The 23,017-nt window shown below is 36.3% G+C and overlaps 2 protein-coding genes across 3 annotated transcripts in view; one reads left to right on the top strand and one right to left on the bottom strand.

Annotated features, from left to right (window-relative positions):
* The window catches only part of LOC135203617 (meiotic recombination protein SPO11-like), a 148,435-nt gene that overhangs the window by 39,890 nt on the left and 85,528 nt on the right, over positions 1–23,017 (bottom strand). The window lies entirely within an intron of this gene.
* LOC135203616 (BRISC and BRCA1-A complex member 2-like) overlaps positions 1–23,017 on the top strand; it is a gene marked incomplete in the record, with an annotated part of 101,312 nt that overhangs the window by 28,331 nt on the left and 49,964 nt on the right.

Genomic DNA, 23,017 nt, shown 5'->3' with positions numbered 1-23,017 from the left:
TTCAGTAATTCCTCAGTACTGGTCCTTGTTACCCTTTTTTATGAACAGATTGGTATATAAGATAATTAGCTCAGTGGTCTGGTGGAACCAATACTTAACTTATCTTTGAGTGTTACGTGTCACTCGTCGTTTCATCGCCGATGTTGCTGGTGGAATGACCCATGTCTGCTTGTGGAAATGTTGTGGAGTAGAGCAGCCTGTTGGCCAACTGATGTGGGTCTTGCTGCTGTTCGAGTTAATTATACCAGCAGTAGCAATCGTAAATGTCTTTTCACATCGGGTCTTGGGATTACCTCACGTCAGCAAAACCTGTGGAATTATCAGTGCATGTGTGTGCGGGTGGTTACAATCGTCTTTTATCACCCTCGTATAAGGTTTCGCTAAAGCGGTATATCGTGTCGTGTGTGTGTGTGTGTGTGTGTACATTACTGGACGCGACGGATTATTGAGATGTGATAGTTGTGTCGTGTTCTGCTGTGTCTCGTGTGAATGCGCACCATCGTGATATGACATGTTGTGCACCTGGCAGTGAGTGACAGAGAAACGGTGACTGTTGTGGGTGCTTATCAGCTGCTTATCTGAATCTGAATGAAATTTTTAGGTTAGGTTAGGTTTGGTAAAGGGACTTGGAATGTTTCACTCGGTGGGTTAGGTTTTAGTTAGTTAAGAGACTTCAGAATTTTTGGTTTTTTCCCGTGGAGTTATATATACCCTACTCTCTTACGAGTGATTTTGGGTTCTTTTCTGAACTAGAGTGAAATATTTGGTGGTGTTCCCATGGAGTCGTCAATGGTCAACATACGTGAGGTTAACATAAAGGCAAGCTTATGGGGTTTATCACCTGTGCCCGAATTGGGTGTCGGAGTTGAGGTTGAGCCGAAATGGGGTCTTTATCCCTATTAGCAGCTTTCCCAGTAGTGCGTGAGTTTACTTCAGCGGGTATGGCCAACGCCATCTTGAATTCTAGATTAGGTTAGGTTAAGAGACTTAGAATTTTTGGTTTTCCCGTGGAGTTATATATACCCTACTCTCTTCACGAGTGATTTTGGGGTTCTTTTCTGAACTAGAATGAAATATTTGGTGGTGTTCCCATGGAGTCGTTAATGGTCAACATATGTGATGTTAACATAAAGGCAAGCTTATGGGGTTTATCACCTGTGACCCGAATTGGGGGTCGGGAGTTGAGGTTGAGCCGAAATGGGGTCTTTATCCCTATTAGCAGCTTTCCCAGTAGTGCGTGAGTTTACTTCAGCTGGTATGGCCAACGCCATCTTGAATTCTAGATGGCGTTGGTATGGCGCCTCTCAGTACATTATCCATATAACCTGAAGAGCTATTCCGATAGGGAAACCTTGGCTATTATGTCTAGCGAAACAACGTTGGTCCAAAGGAAACAGAAATAGCTTAGGAAGCTCCTAACTTCATTTTTTTTTTTTTTTTTTTTTTTTTGCCATAGGCCGATTTCTTGGTTGATGTCTTCTCCGGTTCTGCATCACTGTGTGTGTATTCAGTAAGCTGGTCATTTTTTCTTCTCATTTTCTGTGAAACGGATCCTGAGAATGCACGGAGCGGAACCTCTAGAAAGTGTCATGTGTTCAGTGAAGTTACTCAAGTTATCTACTAATCGTTTCACATCGAGGTACTTGTGAAGACGATGATGCCATAGTTATTCTTTATTGTCAAATAACAAAAAGCTGTGGAGAATACCAGTAGAACGATTTTATGACTTTAAATCGTGTAATATATATATATATATATATATATATATATATATATATATATATATATATATATATATCAGTAGAAGGATCCAATCCACAGTAATTTACTTTTATTTACCCCAGACGAATGCATATATATATATATATATATATATATATATATATATAGATATATTATATATACATATATATCTATATATATCTATATATATATCATATATATATAAATATATATTTATACAGTGGTACCTCGAGATACGAAATTAATCCGTTCCGAGGCGGGCCTTCGTATAATGAGTTTTTTTTCGTATCTTGGACACATTTTACATGTAAAATGGCTAATCCGTTCCAAGCCCTCCAAAAACACCCCATTATTAAATTTCATAATGAAGCTAAATTGACCTATAACAATGAAATACTACAACAATTTGGACCATTCAATACCTAAATTAAGAATAAAAATCCAAAACCTGTAAATAAAGTGTTTATTAGTGTACAAGAAAATATTATTACTGTAACGTAAAATGTGGAAGCTTACCTTTCCGAGTGAGGCTATCTCCGAAAGTGGCGGCAGAGGAGGAGGACGACAAACGGCAGATACGTACACTTAACTTTATGAAACACATAAAAAAATGTCAGAAAAAAAAACAAACTAAACTTTACAAAACACATTAACAAATTCTGTAACACTTAACTTTACAAAAAACTTAAAATAAAATTTATTTTGTCTTTTTTTGATTTTTACATTTCTTTTTTACTTTTTTATAACTTTACGTAATTTCAATTTCTTCAGCACCGAATGGATGCCAGGTCCGTTTACAGAATTTTTTCGAACCAACCATGAGAAGCCTTGAACTCTGGGGTTGCCGTTGATGTCTCCCTCCGCCGTCGTCTTCAGCTTGGGCAATCAAATCGCCGAAAATAGCGCTGGCCTTCTGGCAGATTGCGTCTCGGTTATCGTATCGCCATCGATTTCTTTGTCCTCGATCCATACAAGAAGCAGCCTTTCCATTTCATTATGCACATGGCTCCTCTTGTTGGACAAAAATAGTCACGCCTTTGGAAGGTTGTGTAGTTGCTTTTGATGGCCTTCCTTCTGATTAAGGATGGTGCCTATTGTCGACGGATTTCGGCCGTATTCCTTAGCGATCACACTCAACCGCAACCCAGCTTCATACTTTTTTATTATCTCCATTTTTGTCCCTCCTAGAAAGCTTCTCTTCTTTCTGTGAACTTCAGCAACTTTCTTGGGACCCATGACTCTATGTACTGTACTTAATTAAGTTACGTTCTCACAACACGATAAAGTAGCACAACACGATTAATATGTACTGCAACTAAATCACTAACGAATTTACGTTTACTAAACGAAATCGTTGGAGTGAACGAATGCCGATTGCGTACGGTAAAGTTTCGGGTGCAGAGTGGCCGAGCTAAAGCACGCCAACACGTATGTATAGAAGATGCATGATGGTGAGGGATACTGTCCAATAGGAGAGAAGGATCTCATGGCTTGGCTAGCATCAGGAACCAATGGGAGAGCAGGAGGATGGTAGGGAGTCTACTAGTCTACTATAACTAAGATGGCGGCGTGCGGCGCGAGTTTCAAAATTGTTATGGGGCGAATCTCGGACTTTCAGAAACCTTTCGTATCTTGAAAACTTTTTGTATGTAGAGCAGTAAAATTTTTCGTCTTTTGCTTTCGTAACTTGGATTTTTCGTAAGTTGAGCCTTTCGTATCTCGAGGTACTACTGTATATAAATATATATATATATATATATATATATATATATATATATATATATGTATATATATATACATATATATATATATATATATATATCTATAATATATATATATCTATATATATATATATATATATATATATATATATATATATATATATATATATATATATATATATATATATATATATATATATATATATATATATATATATATATATATAATATATATATATATATATATATATATATATATATATATATATATATATATATATATATAGATATATATATATATATATATATATATATATATACATATATATATATGTATATATATATATATATATTCATGAAGCCCATGAAAACTAAATTCATAGGTCACGAAGTATGCGGTCAGCGTAAGCTGAGAGACAAAAATGATACTTGATAAAAATAGCGTCCTTCCTCGACAGTACTTACGAAGCTATTTATTTCAGTAAACGGGGCCAACTAGAGAGAATGAAGTCAATGTGAGTCGCTGTTTGAACATAAGGATGATGCTAATTCTTTTTGATCGTCGAGATGTAACAAGGGGAAAGCAGCCTTGTCTGAATATATTGACAATATCTCTAGACCACAAAGATGGGATAACCCCCAACCCCCGGTATTTGAATGTCTTAATCAGTAATTAGTCACACCAATTATCTCTTCTCCCAAAAAACTACAGTCCCTCACTAGGACACTCGGTCCCTAGGACACTCGGGCCCCCCACTCACTAGAAAATCGCCTGTTTAAAAGACAAGAGAACACACTAGTGAGCACACAATCATAAAGACAAAGTCAAAAAAGATCAAATGAAATAGAACATCTTTACAAATGTCAAACAGACAACAAGCAATCCCTTTGGCTAAAGTATGATAACTTACCCATTGCAGCCTGGAACTTTAACACTGAAACAAATAGACTTTCACAGAGCTATCCCAGAATTCTGCCTTTTCTCCATAGCTGTCTCCCTAGTTTCGGACTGAAACTCTCCGTTAAGAATAGACATAGTTCGTTACACGTACACACGAATTCACACTCTTCGGTAACTGGTCGCAGCCAGTTTTCAAAGGCACCTTGAACAGAATATATATATATATATATATATATATATATATATATATACATATATATATATTATATATATATATATATATATATATATATATATATATATATATATATATATATATATATATATATCCATATTACTAAAACATGAAATCATTCATTATACCCATATCGTACCCAAATCAAACGAAGGACAATGATGAAGGCAATCACTTCTTAGAACTCCCCATTTATTTACGGTAGGTCAGCATTTTTTTTTTTTATCTTAGGTTTCACATTACTGAAACAATGTTGATGGTGGAGACTCGGCTACTGTTAGGTGGTCTGTCTAAAGCACCATATTGTTAAGATTTGTTTGTTTGTTTTTATGCGTACCTTTTTTTTTGCGATAAAGGAGTTGGTAGACAGATCGTTGGGGACAACATGGTCATAGTGTTTTGTGATATCAGATATACATGTACATAAGCACAAACACACCATATAGAGAACTTAATATTTTTCTTTGCGGGGTTGTGATAATGACTTATGATTTGGTGATCCTATGGAGTTCCTTCACGAGTTGAAGTTAGAAATTAGTTCAGTGGTCTTGTTAATGGGGTTAATTTGGAGAAGTTCAGTTAGTATTTCTGAATTTTTTGAGGTCATTATTTGACAAAAGTATGTCTGGGGTTAATTCTTCTTTAATTGACCGACGACGTGACTGACATACTGAAACACACCATAAACATCTTTCCCCAACGCTAGCAAGACGGCCACCAGCCGTTGCAGAGATGTTGCTGATGTGTGCTCACATACGAGAGTTTCTACGAGTCTATGGAATTCTACAGCGCTTTAGAATTACGGGAGCCATCAGTGTCTTCCAATGGGAGACGTTTCGCCTTTCTACAGCGTGTTTCGGGATTCTGTGCAGTTGCAGACAAAAAGGGAGATTCGAAAATTCAAGATGGAAAAAAGTTTCTACACCCCATTGTTATTATAGCCCATGTACAGGAGATAATGTGTGATAGGACATTACGTTGTGCTGCCAGAGAAGTGCAGTTATTACTATATTTTGTGTTTAATGAGCCGGCCAATGTGTTTTTTTTATATATATATATGAGCTGTTTTTATGTGACCTGTGGCTAGGCAGGTGCTAGCAAACTGGTGGCGAGCTATCTGTAACATAAAGGGGGAATTTGTTGTTATGAGATATTTTAGATAATATAATATGGTATGATGTATGAGACATCGTTGTATGTCACGTGCTTTGGCATTCCTCAGAAATTGAGAATCAGCAATTTAACTTCCCCCCTACAAAATAAAATGCATTGATACCATGAGGGGGAGTCTATTGTAGAGAAGGCAAGGCCGGGATATAGACAGACATATTCTGGCGGGCTCACCTGTGAATGTTGTCCACACGGGCGAGGCGATGGGAGGTAGGCGTGTCCGACCATACCAGTAGTGTGTTCAGTGCGGTACGATAAACATGGTGCCTACCACAAAGAAGATATTGTGTAGCATGACGGTTTGCCCGTTAGAGGAGGGAGGTCCGCTGATCAGGCCCGGTCGCGTGGACAGGCCTTAACAAATCCGCTCCGGCACCACAGCCCCTACTTATTAGTACCCCCAGAATTTTACGTACGTTTTCTGTATTCAAAAGTCGAGCAGTGTCTGGACCGATTTTCTTTCATGTCAGTAAGACTTCCCACTATGTAACCCCGACGAGTAAGCCCTTTACACCCTTAATGATTCTATAGCGGCCAGGTGGGCCCCTTCGGCGACATTCCCAGAGCATATTCTGTCTCGTGTTTCTTGTAAAGAAGACTTCTTGAGCGAGCTACGCTTAGGCTAGCAATCGTTAATCCAATCGATACGACCGGCAAGTCAATTTACTGAGAGAAAGATTATCTGAATTTACAAAGCCAATCACTTAACTACCACGATGGCTTCTACGCCACTTCAGTCAATAGTTAAACATGAGATCTTTGTAATAAATAGCATCACACCAAAATGTATCCAGTTAAGGTGCTAAATCCCTTAGGGGTTTTACAAATAAACTATCTCGGCATTATAAACTTCAGGCATAGATGAGGCTCAGTAGACTGCCGTATTTCAAATAGTAGTAGCTAATGAGGGAAGTTTATTTTGCATCCCAGAATTTTAAAATGCAGTGAATTAAAAGGCAAACACCAGACTGCTATGCATTAACCCGATTAACTCAATTAAAACACTTGTACTAAATAGCCCAGTTTTGTCAGAGTCTCGAGAATAACAACAGTTTTGTGGTTCATTTTAAAGGTAAAGAGTACAGTAGTATCTGTATTTTGCAAGATGGTGAACAAAAGAATACTAACAGTCAAGGTCTGATACCGCCATAACTTATGGCAAAAACAGGTACATAAACACAATAAAAGCGTACAGTATCTCTTTTAATTACTATAAATATTACACAATCTCGATGTAAATTAATTACAATACAAGCACTGGTTGAAAAGAACCTAATTTTCAGTAACATTTACAGAAAAACATCAAACATAAACACCAAAATTATACATAGCAGTGCTCAAGTCTTCTACACACACACACACACACACACGCTCCTTCATTGTAACTGAAGATTTTCCGTCGTTTACCCAGTGAACTGCAAAAGGACTGTCTCCTATGAAACCTCTTACTATAGACTTGTAACAAACTGATCCTGGATAGCGGAATTGTGGAATCAAAGTGCCTTTGTTTAAGCTATGTCAAGGGGAAAGCAGCCGTGTCTGAATATATTGACAATATCTCTAGACCACAAAGATGGGAGTGTGAAAATTCCAAGGGAATTTGCATTGGAATTTTTGTCAGTTAACATCTGCATAACTGGGTTTGTTCAGTCGACATTGTTAGACATGTAACCTGACACAGGCTAGCAAAACTCGATCCAAATGCCAATCCTGGCAAACTTGTAATGGACAGAATCGCCAGTTTTTCTTTTTAAAATAGAGCTTTACAACACAATCATCTGCACAAACATCCAACAACATATAAGTGCCACAAATTACACCCCACAAATTCTTTTATGAAGCACTATTACTCTGTTTTTTTCCATTTGTCCATCCGCCTGTGGTGTTTTTGTATGGTAACACTGCGTCCCACGGGCTTTAGATAGTTACATTCAGCTTACATTCAACGATCATAATAACATCCTATTTCAAATATTAACGGTTGTAATTCGTATACAGTAAATTATTAAAACACTTTTCAGTTGCAAATGTACACCCAGATATCCTTTTATTTACCTAACTTAGACATAGCTAACTATCTAAAGAAAAGCCCGGGACGCAGTGTTACCACAAAAAACACCACAGGCGGGTGGACAGATGAAAAAAAAAACCAGAGTATAGTCATATCCTAAGACACTACAAAGCCCAATAACAATAAATCTGACGTGAGACCTTCACAGAAACTCTGCCATGAAAATGTTATGAACTCACTCTAGAGTCTAGCCCCTTGCTCCAACAAAAGAGGAGGGTTGACGCATAAGCGAATACCTTCATTATCCAAAAGGCAAAAGGTTTGATGAAGGCCTATGAATTGAGGACATTCTTCATAATGCACGTACTGTACAGCATTTGTACTCTGTAATTTCCAGCAATAAGAGATAGGTTTTAAATAATTTTTCTAAATCAGACTTCTTAAAATGGACTGTTTATCTAAAAGATGGTGAAAAATGGGCTCTCATTATCCTTTCAGAGAGAGAGAGAGAGAGAGAGAGAGATTCATTATAAAGTGCTCTTGGCACATACTCTTTGCTATGACATAAAAGCTCAAACTATGTGGTATCCTAAAGAAACAGAACACGTGGACCATCAACCTTATGGTCTCTCGTTTGTCACTTTTTGTTTTAGTAAGTTGCATTTCAACAGAGACCTTTCACATTGACAATTGATCCCTGATCTTCTTGATCTGCCGAGAACATTCAGATTCATGAACAGGAGCACCGCCAATATATATATATATATATATATATATATATATATATATAATATATATATATATATATATATATATATATATATATATATATATATTATATATATATATATATATATATATCTATATATATATATATATATATATATATAGATATATATATATATATATACAGTGAATGTGCCTCACTGTCGAACTTCTCAGTTCCATAGGTCCTTATTCCTCACTGTTGGACTATGGGACAGCCTCCAGAGGAAGTCGTGAAGTTGGAACTTAAGTTCTAGCAAAAATGCAATGCAGTACTACCCTAAAACTATTTTTCTTGCACTTTATACATTTTTATCTATTATACCTTAATTTTATTCGTTTAAATGTGTGATCTCTTCTTTCTGTATTTCCCTTTACTTCCTCTTACTTCTTCCTAATGAAACACCATGTTCTTTGTGGAAGCTTGAAATTTCCAGTCAAATGGCCCCTTTGGGATTGTTCCATTATAATAGGTTTCATCGACTGATTAATAATAAGATGAAATGCTGTTTGTCTTATACACGTGTATTCCATACTCCATTACCTACATAATGAGAAGATTGAATGTTTTAATCTCTCAAGGAAAACTGCAAGGTTCAAATTTAAAAATAAAATGTACAACAGCTTTTTAGATCGCTGGAACTACTCAGCATCCCAAACTTTCACGTTATGTTTACTGTAACAGACTACAGTACCTGTGTTACCACATATGACAGCTAGGACACTGAATGCATTGAAATCCTGCGGCCTTAAGCAGGTGGGGAAATCTGACCAATTTTCTAAAACCCTGGATTTGAGTTGCCTTGCTTGAGGGCACATGAAGCACACTTCTTTCGCTTGCAATTTTTTTTTCTAATATAAATTCAGTCTCGTGTATTGGTAATGCTATATAATCAGTATACATACACATTTAAAGCACAGCAAGTGATTTCTGCCTCTACTTTGTCATATTCCATAAAAGCTTATGCTTTTTTTAGTGGCTGTTTGCTGTGCAAGTTCAAGGCCTATTGGTTTGTTCCACAAGAAATTGTGCTTTTTTTGGTAATACAGTAATGACAATAAGTCTAAACTGGCCATGTACAAGGAACCATTTCTGCACACTCGACCATGAAATATAAGCCCAGTGTCGTCTTACTTCTGGAGGAGCTATAGAGTTGCGAATTAAATATGAGACTAAAAGTGCTTGGGAGCATTTACTATAGATTATTAAATCTTATATACTGACATGACTGTCCACGAGATCGATACAAAACTTTCACCAACAGTGTTAACGGCGGTGTTCTGTAAGCAGCAAGCCACCTATATAATATATATAATATATATATATATATATATATATATATATATATATATATACCTATATATATATATATATATATATATATATATATATATATATATATATATATATATATATACTATATAATATATATATATATAAAACATCTATATCAGCAAATTAGCAAAATTTTCAGTTCTTACTTTATTGAGGTAGCAACCATACACACAGATACATGTCTATATACTTACACAATTTCATGATTGGGCCAACCTCATAGAAAAGGCGGGCGATGTGGGCAATAAACACTAAAAAATTACGGCTATATATAATTTTCTTTATTTATAAATGTTAGTAACTAAAACAACATGAATATTTTAGGAATTAACTTTCACCAATATAACAGGTTCATATTTGGTGGAAAAGAGAAAGACAGAACCACAGAATATAACAAGACAAAGAAAAAATAAGTAAGTAGAAAGAGAGAGAGAGAGATAACTTATTGAGTTCTTTTCTAGATTATGGTGTGAAGAAGCCTCGTGTTCTTATTTTCTTCCTAGCACCAGTCAGTTGCAAAATATATCAGTTTATTATAAAATTTTACTACTATTCTTTCGTAAGGATATTTTCATCCTTCTTTTCGAGATGCATTGTAATAGAAAACAAAATAACCTGACTCAATTTCTGTTTCAAGAGGCAAAGTAGTTTTCTAGTGCCGATGTAGTTATAGCAAATTCTAATGTGGTAAAAGAGTTTATGTTACTGTAGGAATTTAAACTTTTCTCTCCTGTGAAGTCAACTGCCGTGGTCCTTGCCGTTCCCTGTCTTAGGGAGGGTTAGGAACCACTAGCTTCTACCTTTGCATTGGCGAGTTAAGTTGCCCAGTATATGGCCATTCGTAGGCTGCAGCTTTTAGCTCCACTAATTCTATCAGGGCTTATTTCTTCTACTTTTGGACCCCCTTTTAATATTCCAGCCTTAGTTTTTCTTAACTGCTGTGCTCTTATTCTGTCTCAACCTTATTACCTTAATCTGTTTTCCTTCTTTTCTTGGAATGAAGCGCGTTTGTAATTCCCTTTATTTCAAAATAACAAAATAAAAGTAGTGATATTTACAAAGCCTTCTATATTCAAAATTTAAGGCTTATTTCAGTTTGACTAATTGTGTTAAACTATAAAACCATCACATTTTTCCGACAATCTGGCAGATAACTTTGAACCAATATCACTTTTTTTTTTTTCATTTAATTTTGAGATACTATAAATATTACTTTTCACTTTAAACCTTTGAAATATGCATGATCTCCCAAAACATTAGCATTAACTGGTAATCAAGTAAAAGGAACATAACTAAAAACACGTGAGCTAGTGTCAATATTTTATCATTATTATTAGTATGATAATATACAATGAGTAGGATGTCCAACCTCCATCTGCATCTGTGACCTCACACAGACGATCAGGTATGGAATCTACAGTTTATATTAGGTAACAGAAGTGTGGGTTATGTATTTGATTTCCCTGGAACGTGTTTTACGCAATTTTTTTTTTCTTTATCAAGCACGCTTCTGCAATACATTTCTTAACCTTACATGTCACGTCGTTTCATTGTTGTATTATTTGACGACATTATTGACTCTGTAATTGTTTTTAAATGTAACAGTTTCTTCGTTGAACACATCTTTGAGAGGCACAGTATTTAATTGTTGTCATTATCATCCGTATTAAACAGTATTATTTACATTGTGTTCTAAGGATGCGTTCACACCAAATGCGTCGCCTTATATAAAAATGGGGTTGTTAGGATTTTACTACTTTATTTCTATATTGGATTTCATTTACGAATCAAGTTATGCACTAATAAAATTGTACTCCTTTATATCTGATTTTCAATTTTATATAGGACAAAATTTAGTATGATTAAATTTCGTTTTACCTTTTCTTTGTATGCATGATATAAATTTAAAATCTTAAAACTTGCCTATAGTTTTTGAAAATAATTATGGTTGAGTAGTTGATTATTATATATAATATATATTATTTCTCTTGATGTCTAGGCTAATTCATTTAGAATTATATCTTTTCGTTATTTTGTTAAATTCAATAAAAATAAAAACGTAGCTTAGAAAAATTGTCATTTTTTGCTGTTCCAATTGCCCGCCTGTTTGTTAGTATTGTTTTTCTTGTAGACAAAAATGTAAATAAAGGAAATTCCCTAAATATATTTTAATAGATAATAGGAAACCAAACAAAAAAGATACGTACTGCAAAAACAAACCGTACGAGAAGAGAGAGAGAGAGAGAGAGAGAGATGAGAGAGAGAGAGAGAGAGAGAGAGAGAGAGAGAGAGAGAGACGAGAGATGAGAGAGAGAGAGAGAGAGAATTGCAGCAATTTATTACACCTAGAAACGAGGCATGATTAAAAATCTTTCAGAATGTTTCCTGCTATATTTTGATAAATCGAGATATTTCTTGTGAAATATTGAAAATCAAGGAAAAAGCGAGAGATACAGAGGAGAGTATATGAACTGGGTATTCCAGTTTGAAGAAAATGTGGCCTTACTCTCTTTAGGGAACGGCAGGCGAGGCCCGCCACGGGTCCCCGTTAAACGGGCGGGCGTGGGCCGCCAGTCGTCCCGGGACGGACAGGCGTGGCCCGCCAGGTGTCCCGGGAGGCGGGCAGGCATGGCCCGCCAGGTGTCCCCGGACGGGCAGGCGTGGCCCGCCAGGTGTCCCGGGAACGGGTGGCGAGGCCTGCCAGTGTCCTGGGACAGGTGGGCGAGGACCGCCAGTGTCCCGGGACGGGTGTGCAAGGCCTGCCAGGTGTTGTCCCGGGTATGAGCGGGCAAGGCCTGCCAGGGTGTCCTGGGACGGGCGGGTGCGGCCCGCCAAGTGTCCCGGGACGGGCCGGGCATGGCCCACCAGGTGTCATGGCGGTGTCCTGGGATGGGTGGGCCAGTCACGCCAGGTGTCTGGGGAACGGGCAATCCCTGCTAGGAGTCCCTGGACGGTCGGGGAAGGCCTGCAATTGGTCCACTTAATGCAACACATTTTGTGTGAATGCACCCTTGTTGTTTGTTATTACACTTATAAAAGTAACTACTCTTAAGGTTACGCTTTCTCTCTCTTGCTAGGCGTCCCAGGGTGCGCGGGCAAGACCTGCCAGGCATCCCTGAACGGGCAGGTGATGCCTGCCAGGTGTCCCGGGATGGGCGGGATAGGCCCGGCAGGCGTCCTGGATGTGCCCGCCAGTTGTCCCAGGGCAGGCTGGCGAGGCCCGCAATTACGCCCACTACCTTAATAACGATATTAGATTATGGAGACTTTACTCTTTGTTCAAGAAAAATACCTGCTTCCCACTCCTCCTTCCTTGGCCTGATGGTGCGACATCTGTTGGGCGCTTAATTAGTTACTTGTTCAACTGCTTTGGGGTTTCATAGTCGCGGATTCGTGTTCGCTCTGGATCAGTGGAGGGAACAAACTTTTGTAATACCACCTACATTCCAATATGAACTGAAATGAATGCCATTTAGTCAATGTGTTCCAATGTAATTAACCATTTTTATATCCATAATCATCTGTTGAAAAACCTGTGAATTCAATTTTTTTGAAAACATGATGTACAAAGACACTGTTTCAACAATAATTCCCTTTATGAAAATGGTAATCTAACGAAAACTTTACTGTACCTGAAAGTTTGTTTTTAAGTAGCATATTTGTGGTAGCAATTTACCAGCATCTCTTAGCAACTTAAACTGAAGTGGATTAGAAATCTTCAATGGAAGATTTGTATTTGGCAATTCTAAATTCAAAAGAACTTTCTCTAGAAAATTAACTAGGGAGGTCGCACAAATAGGATAGATTTTCACTTCTTCAGGCAACTTGTTCAAGAACCATCAAAGAAACATGTGACAGAACTTGAAGGTGATGTCAAACATATCACTAAAGGTGTCTTTGTGGTCCATCTATGGATAAGGTGACCATGGCTGACTTTGAGAGGTTACAAAGTGAAAAGTCTTACCAGCATGAAAGAAGATGGGCCCAGCCATGTCTCAAAATCTGATTAAGAAAACATCATGACTCTAGGGGAAACTCAGTAAGAGACCATGGTGAACGAGTGGATATGATGCCTTTATAGAAGCAAAATCCTTCAAACATCCTTAATTCTTTCATGAACATTCTGGGATCCCAAACCTCTGACAGGGTGACCTCATTGCCTGGCCGTGTAGCACACAAGGATGTAGCCATCTTTATACTGATTCTTTCGACTTCAGTTGGGGTTACTAAAGGCACACGAGACACACGTTGTGGTCCTTGAACACTTTCGTCCAAACGAGGCCGCGCAGAACGGCGTTGAGGTGCGAGGTTATCTTGGGTACTTGGTCCCTCGCCAGCATCCAAGTCCAAAATACGTCTCACACGATCCCTCCCGAGGGGTAAAACGCGCCTTTTGCGCTCCATACGATGTTGAGACATCTCCACGTACGTCTTGTACCACCACAAATACTCAAACTCTCGCAAAAGTTCGGCAAAACATGATTGCGGCAAAAGATCGCTCTCGGAAGACACGTTGCTGATGCGAGAAGGAGGCATTTTGCGCATGCCCACCTGCGTCACGCTGGCAAACAAAACAACAGCTTGATCCGTGAACTCCCAGCATCCCCCAAGGCACGTGATTCAAAAGTTTTCGCCTAGTAGGCCTATAACTATTTTCCCACGAATTTTTAAAAAAACTTTTTTTTGTCGACGTACCATACGTCCAATCAGCATACAACAGACAATTTTTGTCAACGTTTAATACGTCCAATCGGCGTTAAACGGCTAATTTGAAAATATTCATTTTTGAAAAAGTAACTCAATTCCTGACTCAAATTTAAGTCATTATTTTTCGGAATTAGAACGTTTTTTTAAGTCCTGTATTATGACGTCACGACATCTTGACTTTCGTACCATTGTAAATGAATTGCTATACTCAACTTTCTTGCAGAACAGTTTACCAGTGATTCATGCATATTAATATCAGCTATTCATGTAATTGTTATAATCGCAATGTGCATAGTATATATCTTTATTATTTACTTTTTGGATCTATGAAGATGTTTTACTGCATATCACACTATTGAGGATGTGTAAAAGACCAAACAGGAAACAAGATGATACTCTGAAGGCTTCAAGGGTAGTCCTGAAGGATAATTTTCCTCTATTCCGTAATATCCTATTGAAAAGGAAACTGAGGGAGTGGTATTTACATATCCTTGCATATGAATGGTAAAGAAATACAGGGCGACCCAAAAAGTAACACATACAGACCTCCAACACATTTGATAATCTCAATCTGCTGTAAGAAGCTTTTCAGCTTTATACAAATAACCTGTTCTATCATATTAATGAAACTCCTTTTTTCTTTTAATCCATTAAGAAGTTAAATAAAGTTAAAATATGGCATGGTGAAAGACAGGGTGATGCAAAAGTTAAATAACCGACTTCGAATGAAATTATTGTGATCTCATTATTTGTATGCTTTTAGGAACATGGGCCACGCCCCAACCCCCCCATTAAATCTTGCTTAAGTTGTAACAATATACATCACAAAAGTTGGCGGCAAACAAAGGACAGTAGTAAGGAAGATTTAGTAATAGGCTGACTTAATCAAATAAATTTTATATATATGTATATATACTACACTTATAGATATATATATATATATATATATATATTATTATATATAGAGGAAATATATATATAGAGTTACAGTAAGAACACGTACCTAGGGATTACGCGTAATCCCTGAATATTTCAGTAAATACGCGTTAATCACTGTTTGCGCGCTCAACCGACCCCTGACTTTGGGGATGGCGAGGCTTACCATGCACCAGTTAGTTTTGGCCAAAACTTCCTTCAGCTACTTGTAAAATGACTTGTGAAGTGAACTCGGATCCGTTATCGCTTGGAGGAATAACGGGGACACCAAAGAGAAGAAAAATGTCCAGTAGAGAAAAGCGACCTCTGCAGCTCTTTTAGACGTCAAGGCTCGAAGGATGCAAAACTTCGTCAGGTGATCCTGGTACACCATGATGCATTTCTTGTTGGATCCAACCCTGGGCATGCTTGCATTGTCAATTAGATCCACCTGACCCCTGACGAGAATTCCTTGGTGAGATTGCGCGTATTCACTGAAATATTCAGGGATTACGCGTAATCCCTAAGTATGTGTTCTTACTGTAACAATATATATTATATATATATATATATATATATATATATATATATATATATATATATATATATATATATATATATATATATATATATATATATATATATATATATATATATATATATATATATATATATATATATATATATAGTATATATATATATATATATAATTATATATATAATGCAACGTCTATATTGACAGAGGAGTCTTTGAACAAATTTCCAGGATGGAAGTCTGCCTTTGATTCTTGTCAGTTAACTACATAAATCCACATTTAAGTGTAGTACTGCCGAAATACTCTCCATACAGTGGGCTAGGATACATCGTTTTGCATATAGAATTTAGGCTAAAGGCCAAGCACTGCAACCTATGAGGTTATTCATTGCTGAAACGGACATTGACAGTAGAAAGGTTTGAAAAGCGTAACAAAGGAAAACCTACCAGTTGTATTATGAATCAGTTGTTAGGTGGGTGAAAAATAAGATGGAAGAGAATAAGAATGGAGGCATAGTAAATGGAATGAAAGGGGTTGCAGCCAGGGGCCGAAGGGATGCTACAAAGAACCTCAAGTAATGGTATTAATAGCAAGTAAACATATATAGTAAATGGTTTTGCATTTACAATGATCCCCTGAGCCAAAGAGACATTCAATTCCGAGAGCTACTGCCTCCTATCCTTAGGGGATTTAAACAACTAAGATGTTCCTATTCTAAAAATTCTTCACCTTAAGGACGCACACACCCTCATGGCACTTACCTGACAAAGGTCTCCCTCATTCTTGACCTAGGTAGAAAGAGACGGCATAGCAAAACAAGATGACGAGTAAACCCAAGAAGCGGTTCTGTCTTGGCAAAAACGTTAAACCATTGGAAATCAGATTCTTCTTCTGTGGATCCTGCTGGAAACGACATAAAACTCATGTACATTCTCAGAAGCAAATCCTAGAAGCAACATCTTTAGCATTAAATCCTCTTGAGGAGCTGACCTTATGGTTTTCATGCAGTTTCAAACTTTTTTTAATCGTATATATAAAAAAGGATGGATGGAAGGAATATAGAATTTGGGACAAAGGTAAAGCGCTGGAACCTAATGCCATTCAGCAGTGACAGGGAAACAGAGTAGAAAGGTTTGAAAGGTTAACAGGATGAAAACGTAGCAGTTGCACTGTGAAAAAATTGTTAGGAGGGTGGATAGCAAGATGGAAAAAAAAAAAGAGAGAAAATGAATGGAGGTACAATAAAAGGGATGAAAGGAGTCCGCTAGGAGCCGAAGGGACACTGCAAAGAATCTTAAGTGTCTATTGTTCACTGGCACTAATCCCCTGTGGGGGTACAAAAACAAGGAAACTTGTAATACTTTATGTTGGGTCTCAAAAAATCAAACTTTAATACTGAAATTATTTTCCTTTTTTTTCCCTTTTGATTTTTTGTCAAAATAGTAAAATATACAATATTTTATCTATTGCTGCATATACAGTCAGTCCCCGGTTTACGGCGGTTCCAGCTTATGACATTCTGAGGTTACGACGCTTCTCAAATATATTCATCTGAAATTACTTCCTGGTTTACAACACGTTCCAGGGCTACAACACTAATGATGCCTACCGGATGGAAGAAATATGACTCCATACAGGCAAAATAAATATTTGAATTTTTTTTTTATGAAAAATGCAATAAAATACAGTTTACGTACATAACTTTCAACACACCCAAAGCATTGACATTAAAGTTTTATTAGGATTTTTGATGATGTTGCAGTTTACAATGGTTTTCAGCTTGTGACGCGGCACAAGAATGGAGCCCCCATCGTAAACCAGGGAAACACTATTATTGTCAATCAGTTTCACAATTTCTCTTGGACACTGGCATGGATTTCCTTTAAAAGTTTCTGTTGTACATCATACTTTTTCTAAACTTTTAAAACATAAAGCTCTGAGAATATGAAGTCCCCATGTGCTGGATGTACAGAAATAAGAAAAATATCACAAGCAAAAATGGTTAATTCCATGAAATTATACAGCAACCTGAAAAGGATTAATACAGAAAGACACTTATACACAAAGGATGTATTTTTGCAAAATTATAAAATCTATATACAGCATCTAAATATTTACAATAGAACTTACAAAACTAGATGCCAAAAATCTTTTGCCTTAGAATACCTAGTTCATAGCAGGCAATACAGTTCATCAAAGCACGCAAAAAACAATGATGTCAACATGATGATAAATTGTAATGGAATGTTCTTTCGGGAACCATGAATACCTTCATGTGAAAGGTGAAGAATATTTTACATAATTATGTAAAAATGACATTAACATAATGAAAAGGTTTTTACAAAATTACAACAACTATCAAAAAAATAAAAACTGTTATTATAAACCACACTAGTTTTCATAAACTTTTCTGCAGCACTACTTGATCCAGCACCAAAAACTAGACAATCACAACGATGGGAATCCTAATAATTTTTCTGGACACTGACGAAGATGAGATGGCCTTAAAAATATGGAAAACTGAATAATTATGAAGCTCTGAATGGACTTTCCTATGACACTTATAAAACTGCCTCCCCTCCCCACACTCACATACATCAACACATCTCATGTGCGCTAAGCCTTCTTCCTCCTTGATGGTCAGCCCCCTACGTACCCTGCTGGCAATCCTAATTAGGTTATATCCTGACAATAAGTCTGTGTTCCTCCCTCACTAGTTTTACAAGAAAGCCTACTCAATATGTGAAATCACCGATATCCTGTACAGTTGAGCAATATTCCCTACTAGAGTGGTTGTGCAGTTTTGTAAGTCTGACAGTATTACCAGATAGCCCAAAAGTTATTGCTACTGATCAGAAGCCTCTTGAGGGAAAAAAGGAAAGGGAAATGTTTCTTTTACAACATATGATGTTTGTTTGTTTGTTTATATGGTGTTTTTACGTTGCATGGAACCAGTGGTTATTCAGCAACATATGATGGTCAGCCGGTAGCACCCTTCTTTTCATTTGATACTCCTGGGTTCAATCCTGATGTGAATTAGATATTCATTTCTATTATACATGTGATTTTGTGTTGGTTATTTCCTTTGTATTCACTCAGATGGGGTAATTTGTGTGAAATGTCCTTCAACTAGATCACTTTATTGGGAAGTTGGGTAAAACTCACTGGTATGCATGGTGTGTAGCCTGCCTAGATAATACCTCAAGCACATAACTAGTACTGAGACTCCAACTTTAAGATCTATGTGGTTCAGTTGGTAGTGCCCTTGCCTTTCACTGGATTTTCTGGGTTCAATTCCACTGCGAAATAATAATAATAATCACTCTCTCACTACAAAGTTATGCCACCCATAAAATACATGAATACATTAACCCACATAATTTTCATGTCTATAAACTAATGAAAATGGCAGAAAATAAACAAAAACCAACACTAGAAGGCAAACTTAAAGACGAGAATTAAACTTAATCTAGCAAGTTGTAACAACACATGACAACAAATAAATTTTGGCATTCAGTTAGTAAATTTGCACTTGATGCAAATAGTGCTAAGCCCATAAATTGTATAAAAGAAATGTAAACACTGTATACCATAACTTTCCTATTTTTCAGGCTTGAAAGGTATCTCATCTTACAACTGTGGCACAGGTTAGTTAGTCTATGCAATAATAAAACTGGTCGCACATAGTGTTTCCAGCAACACAAAAATGCATCTCATAACAATCTCATGACTAACTATGAAGCTTCATACACTAAGAATGTATTTATTAACCCCCCTGGTATACTGAGCTATCTATGCAAGATAATATAAGAAAAAAATTACTATATGAATATCCCTTTTTCCTGAAACAATGAAAATCATTGATATCTAATCAACCGACAACTGTATCAAAGCAGAGAATAAGATATAAAAACATATTTACAACTTGAAAATTAACACATTACAATGCAATATTTTATATAGTTCCTAGTACTAAGAGGTTTACCTCATAGGGCTGACCCACTAGTATATTTGAATTTAAGACTCCAGAGGTCTGGAAAAACTAAGCCTTATTAATAATAATAATATATTTGAATTATTATTATCACATACTTTAATCCCACCACTATACTCTGTTTTTTTCCATCTGTCCATCCGCCTGTGGTGTTTGTGCTTGGTAACACTGCGTCCCGAGCTTTAAATAATATCCTATTTCGAATATTAAAGGTGTAATTCGCATACAGTAAATTATTAAAACACTTTTCAGTTGCAAATGTACACCCAGATATCCTTTTATTTACCTAAAACTTAGACATGGCGTAACTATTTAAAGCCTGTGACGCAGTGTTACCATGCACGACCACCACGGGCGGATGGACAGATAGAAAAAAACAAGAGTATAAGCCTAAACACTCCATTCTTTCAAGTCTGGCTACCATATTTGGACTGCCTTATTTCATAGTTTACCCACATACTTTATCTATCTTTCCTAGCAACAATACAACAGAGGGCCAAGTAAGTTGCTATTTACTTCATGGTACCTGACTCCGTACCATTTAAGCTGCCAGTAGTAAATAACTAGTGTTTTTGGTTCATTTCTCTAAATTTCTAAATTTCAAAATAAAATCAGAGAATCTGAGAAAACATGATATAAATAATAAACAATTATAACACCGTGATCTACTCATATAACAATGAAAACAATAATGCATTAGTTGACCATAAATTCCCAAACACACATCATTTTACCAGACTATTACGTAGACAGTAAATCATTACTTCCCTGATGCAATATACGGACCCATGATAATGCACTGCCCAACAAATGAGGGTCACTCAATAACAACAGCCTGGTGAAACACTGTGGATAGCAGTACTGTAATCCTTTTCGCCACCTTTTCAGCCCCAAAAAGTAATGTTTTCTATTTTTTACTTCTTATTAATCACTTTCAGTCACTTCCTATTTAGGTGATTGAGTACTTGTTTGTTTGGTGTTTTTACAATGCATGGAACCAGTGGTTATTTAGCAACAGGACCAATGGCTTTACATGATTTCTGAACCATGTCACTTGTTATCTAAAATATACCCCTGAGATGAGCCACATAATCTTTCTATGTGATTCAGTGGTTTTGGTAAAGTGCTTCATAACCTTAATAATAATTCCATTGTCACACCTCAATGCCAAAGAGGTTCTTTCACTTAAGAAAATATAAATGCAATGGTAAAAATTTTTATCAATTCTCTTCAAGTCTGCTAGAAAAATCACAAATACAACTCCAAGATATAAATGACACCTTTCAACATCCAGCAAATGTGTTTAAAGTGTTTAAAGATGATTTTGCAAGAACCTGACCTAAACTGTGACCTATGTGAGAACATGCTATTAATCCAACACTGATACATTAATCCCATAATGATACACCCTGAAAAAATTGTCAGCCTTCACATACACATACTTCAAATAAAATTAAAAAGCTATTCACAAGCATACCATATGACTTACTATTACGGGTACAAATTATAACAAGACCAAAAACACAAAAAATGTAAAATCCTGTGACGTTTCGTTAAAAAAGAGAGTGAAAAAATATATATATATGAAAAAGATAAAGTTCCGATAAAGATCTACATGTTTGGATGGTTGACGTTGGCAATATGACAGGATGAAGAACGCTTAGGCCCCACAGGTTTTTGCATGGGTCACCTGCAATCAGTGACTTGGATTATTTGCAATTAGCAAGATACAGTTGCAAACAATTTACATCCAAATTCATCTCTGAAAATTATGCATCTCATGAAACTTCACAAATTTCAGCTTCTAATCAAATAATTCTACAAGTTAACCTCCTTAAGCAATGATACATCCAACACATTTGTACCTTTGACAAAATGATTACTAAATGAAGACCTGCAGTAAATTTGCAAAATCCTTCCATTATCAACAAATCATCATAAGTCTTGAGATGATGATCATTCTTGCTTCCTCCTACTCATTCTACGTAAAAAATGCCCCACCTATAAGTCCTGTAAGATATTATGTAACCTCCTTGAGTACAGTAATTCATTGTAAGCTGAAGTTAAATTGAGGTGTAATCTAATTAAAATGTTCAAGTTAATTAAATAAACACTGGGCAGTTCAATTTTTATTTGCCCTAACATGAAAAGAAAATCACAAGGCAAATAGAAAAACAAATGAGAAACTCAATGCAGGTGAAACAAGTATGTATTACTTTCAACATTACTAGCAGAAAGATAGACCTGTTCTATCCAAATACTTTTATTATTATAATGTAATGTAAATGTCTGCTTTTGGTATACAAAACCAAAATTAGCAAAGACATGTGAAATCACATAACTATAAACTAGAATGCCATAGCTCTAATAGCAGAAGTAGCATAGCTTCTAGTAAAGTACCAATATTTCTTACTTACTGGAAGACAGTGGCTTCAAAATATAAAAATTACTGACCAGCACTGGGAGACTACCTTACAAAGGCGTTTATGTATCTAAAACTCTCAACAAGACAAAATCATTTACTTTTTCCTATTCAGTAACTTTAAACCTAAACTGATGTACTATTCTGGGTATTTGATAATGTGTTTATGGACAACCTAATATTTGAAAACCCAATCATTCACATGAGGGATCCATGATTCATAAAAAAAAAAAAATTATATGGGTAGTGCCATTATAGGCAGTGACGGTGATAGAGATGAAAACGAAGGCATCATTACTATAACGAAACATTTAAAATAAAATAAGGTTTAAAAACTATAAATACAAAAATTTAAGTTACACTTCAGTCAATATATATCACAAATTAAACAAGGCATACCAACAATTCCCAACTATACATGAAACATTAAATGTTGTAGGATTAACCAACTTGCACTTTCTGTATATTGTTGAGAAAAATTTCCACCATTCAGCATATAGTGAAATAATAAAGTTTCATTTTTGCTACATTTACACATTCCACAATCTAGGATGTGAAGTG

The sequence above is a fragment of the Macrobrachium nipponense genome, chromosome 36, assembly GCF_015104395.2.
Source record: "Macrobrachium nipponense isolate FS-2020 chromosome 36, ASM1510439v2, whole genome shotgun sequence".
Lineage (NCBI taxonomy): Eukaryota > Metazoa > Arthropoda > Malacostraca > Decapoda > Palaemonidae > Macrobrachium > Macrobrachium nipponense.
This window is presented reverse-complemented; position numbering and strand designations above follow the sequence as displayed.